We start from the raw sequence: 4,577 nt of genomic DNA, 5'->3' as shown, positions 1-4,577 counted from the left end.
AGTAGAATTTCTATTGAAACGCTTTATCTGTAGCTTTTCAGATTTACCCAAACTAAGCTGAGTCTCCAAATGTAGTGCACAAAAGGTACCGGGGAAATGAGGTGAATTCTTCCCCAGCTGTCAGGAAAGAGAGGATGCATGTTCAGTGTTTGAGTGAAAGGGAAGTATTTCATGCTGTTTGAACTGCAGTGGTTTAACTCATTAACTCATTATCCAATGATTCAAATCAGTGGAGCAGACTCAACAGTTGTGCTTTGATATTCAGCCCTCCTGATTTCCATACAAACAAACCCACAGAGCAGTCTGGCGGCGCTTTTGCCGGGATCCTTAACGCTTTGACCAGTCCGCCGTTTCAGCGGGCGGAGGAGAACAAGGCAGGCAGAGTAAAGGAAACCCGTTGGGGGCCGTTGGGAGCCGTTGGGACTCACCTGTGATATTTGACCTTTGCTGCGGGTTATTCGGCCACATCCAGCCTCCATTCACCTCGATTTGCCCCCTCCTGAGGCCCTCCTGTCTAGGTTTGGCTTGTGAAGGGGCCCCTGGGTGGCTCACTTGACTCCTTGTTCTAGTTCAGTGGCATCCCAGACACCCCTCGTGACTCAATGAGATTATAAACTCCCTGTTTTACTCATTTAAATCCTCTCTCTCACTCTGTCTCTCTCTCGCTCACTTTTGCTCTCCTGAAGAGTTTTCCTTGTGGTCTTTTAGGTCATTTTACTCGGAGGGAGTGTTAAATAGATGCCAATACTCACCCAGAGTCAAAGTAAATGTCTATAGTCTTAATTTAGTTATACTGAAATTGTGGAAAGGAATGAGAAGGAGCAAAAATATCAAGCTAGTATTTATTTGTATTTGCAGAACAATGGATTTTGAGTGGGTGGCACAGTGGTTAGCACGGTTGCTTCACAGCAAGACGGTCCTGGGTTCGAACCCCGTGGTTGTCCAACCTTGGGGGGGTCATCCCAGGTCGTCCTTTGTGTGGAGTTTGCATGTTCTCCCTGTGTCTGCGTGGGTTTCCTCCGGGTGGTCCGGTTTCCTCCCACGGTCCAAAGACATGTAGGTCAGGTGAATCAGCCATATTAAATTGTCCCTAGGTGTGAGTGTGTGTTTGTGTGTGTGTGTATGTGTGTGTTGGCCCTGTGATGGACTGGCTGCCTGTCCAGGGTGTCTCCCCACCTGCCGCCCAATGACTGCTGGGATAGGCTCCAGCATCCCACAACCCTAAGTAGGATAAGCGAATTGGGTAATGGATGGATGGATTTTGAGTCCCATTAGATTATGGACTTGATATACCTACTCGAAAATCTTATGATTGAGTAATGATTATAAATATGTTGAAATCTTTTGTGTATGAGCCCTGTGTACATCCATATTAGAGATTGCACACATCTTAAACACACATCATTCATTCTCCAAATTACTGACATTAGTAGAATCAGGAATACAGTACAAATGAGAAAAACAATTTATTTGGAAAATCTAGACAGTTTGCGCTACTCGGGGAACAGATACAAGCAGAGAAATAGACCGAGATATCAGGCGACAGACAGACAAGCAGGCAGTCTTCTGACTCACTCTATTGCCATCCTCCTCTCCCTCTCTTTCACTCTTCTCTTTACCTCCACCTCTCACACCATCCAGCAGGGACAGCCCTGGACGCCAGTGTCATTTCACCAGGTTTTGACTCAGGAGGGATCGGGGTTTTGGGGGAATCGGGGTGTGGGTGGTGCCAAAGATGGTTTAAGAGCATGTGCTGGATCCGGCTTGTTGTCAGGGCTCAAAATGAACATACTTTATACCGTCTGAGCTGGTTAAAACCATGTGAAGCCTCTTATTAGCCCGTTGTCTAGCTTCTCCTACCATATATGGCTGAATCCAGCAAAGCTGTTGTTCTCTCCGCTCTGGTACACAGCGCTGTGATCAGGATGATAAGTCCGACCGGGACACGTTGTTTGTAGGGATGTCAGGTCGTGTGATTCGGTAGGCGGTGTCTGCATTTTTTTTTCTCTCTCTGTCTGGTGCGCTTTCTGTATCTAGTCATCCGTGCCTGCCTCGATAAATCCTTGGCCCTTCGTCTATCGGCCTCTCCCGTCTGGCTGTCTCACTCCTGCTATTGCACGATGTTGAACATTTTTACCCGTGTCGTAGCTGCCATATTCATTACTGTCCGTCTTGTCTTACTAAAATACAAAGTCTGCCCTGCAGACGTCTGACCTTTGCATCAATACTACAAGGTGATAACAGAGTGAGGGTCCCGGGCGTAGGGTACAGTAATAATGCCCTCATTACTGCTTCCTGTCAGCCATAAAATAAAGGGATATGTTCTGTTCTGTCAGGCACCTGGGGCCACAGGGGGCCGCCGCCATTGATATGCGAGTGCCAGTTCCAGCCCCAGGTCCTGTGGGCATTGTAAAGGGCACATGTGAACCAAGCCCCTTATCTTACATTTCACATATAAAACGCTTTTACCTGGAGTGACTCACAATGAGTAAAACAAGGGACTTCGCTCAAACTACTATGTCACAAAATACTGCATCTACAACCAGTAATAAGGCCTAAAAAAGTTGGAGCGGCAGAGCCATAGTAGCCTGAACATATTCCTGTGACCGTAGATTGAACATACTGTAACGATCACGGATGACTAGACTCGCTAGCCCTTGGCTAATGGGTCAGACCCTTTAGTTGACTGGTTAGCGCAGTCGCCTGTGGTGCAGGTGACCCAGGTTCGCTTCCTGGCGCTGTGGATTCCCGGCTGCCCCCTGAATTAGCTATAATATAATGGAGATCCATTCGTCCATTATCCTAGCTGCTTATCCCAATTCGGGTCACGGGATGCTGGCTCCTATCCCAGCAGTCATTGGGCGGCAGATGGGGGGACACCCTGGGCAGGCTGCCAGACCATCACAGGGCTGACACATTCACACCTAGGGACAATTTAGTACGGCCGATTCACCTGACCTACATGTCTTAGGACTGTGGGAGGAAACCGGAGCACCCGGATGAAACCCACGTAGACACGGGGAGAACATGCAAACTCCAGACAGAGAATGACCTGGGACGACCCCCAAGGTTGGACTTGCCCGGGGTTCGAACCCAGGACCTTCTTGCTGTGAGGCGACTGCGCTAACCACTGCACCACCGTGCCGCCCCTATAATGGAGATCTAGAAGATTTTTTTTAAAGGAAGCCGAACCGAGACAGAGTGTTTTTTGTTGTTTGTGTTGTTGTTTTCTCTAAAATGTATCATCCAAAAACTGTCATGGGACAGTTGCTGTCTACTACAGTTTTCTCTACTGAGCAGCTTCAGTGAAGAAGATGTGGATTAAACAGCCTGGCATTAGGTTACCCGGATCATACCTATTAAGGTTTAAAAATGTTAGCTTCACTCATTCACTTTCTTCTTGGCAGCTTTTCTCATCAATCTAGGGTTTCAGAGTGACCACCTGTCATCAGCCTTTCTACTCCCCGCTTTAGGACAACATTGCGTCTTATATGAAGATGAATGCATACATGCAGGCATGGACACATTGGAATGCTCTTTGCATTCATATATCACCAAATGCAAAATGTACGATTAAACATGCAGTAAAATGTAAGAGATATTAAGAGATACTCATTCAGTATATTCATTCCGTTGTGGATGGTGACTGCCAACATATTAAAGGTAGGTGAGTTATGGGCGTTATGGGTGTCCAGGTAGCGTAGTGGTCTATTCCATTGCCTCCCAACACGGGGATCTCCGGTTCGAACCCCCGTGTTACCTCCGGCTTGGTTGGGCTTCCCCACAGACACAACTGGCCTTGTCTGCAGGTGGCAAGCCGGATGTGGGTCTGTGTCCTGGTCGCTGCACTAGCGCCTCCTCTGGTCGGTCGAGGGGCCTGTTCAGGGGGAGGGGGAACTGGGGGGGAATAGTATGATCCTCCCATGTGCTACATCCCCCTGGTGAAACTCCTCACTGTCAGGAGAAAAGAAGCGGCTGGTGACTCCACATGTATCGGAGGGGATGCCTTGTTTGAGTTCCTAGATGTAGGTGGGTAAATTTGGTCAGTAGTGCTTTCAGGTCCCTCAACAAGCTGTCTGAATGTGAATGTGTGTAAATGTGTGAATATAAAGCAGGGTGTTGGTGAAATAGCCTTAAATAAGGGTTAGAAATAATCGTGAAAATATAGACTATCAGTGCAGGGATTCGGTGATGTGTACCTTTTGTCTTTTCCCATCTCAACCCTCATTTGATGAACACTCATATTATCTGTGGAGCCCACAACAGTATTAAGCCTGCCTTGGTATTAAACACCAGGCATATCAGAATAGGTCTCTGGGTGTGGAATCTGTTTGGCTCCAGCGTTATCCAGCCAGTGAGTTCTGATACGGGTGATGATAGCAATACAAAGTCAAAGGACCTTTTGTTTTCCTGGGCAAACTAATTACAGCGGCTTCCTTCCTGCCCGGGTCTGTTGTCCACTGATAGTGTGCTGTCATCTTGCTGCACCAAAACATTCCGTCAATTCACGAGCACGATGGGGGACAGCGGTGTGCGCAGCAGTTCAACCACATGCACAGGTGCATCCATGCACATTT

Source organism: Lampris incognitus, chromosome 21 (genome assembly GCF_029633865.1).
Source record: "Lampris incognitus isolate fLamInc1 chromosome 21, fLamInc1.hap2, whole genome shotgun sequence".
NCBI classification, from domain to species: Eukaryota; Metazoa; Chordata; class Actinopteri; order Lampriformes; family Lampridae; genus Lampris; species Lampris incognitus.
The sequence above is the reverse complement of the archived record's forward strand: the minus strand, read 5'-3'. Positions refer to the sequence as shown.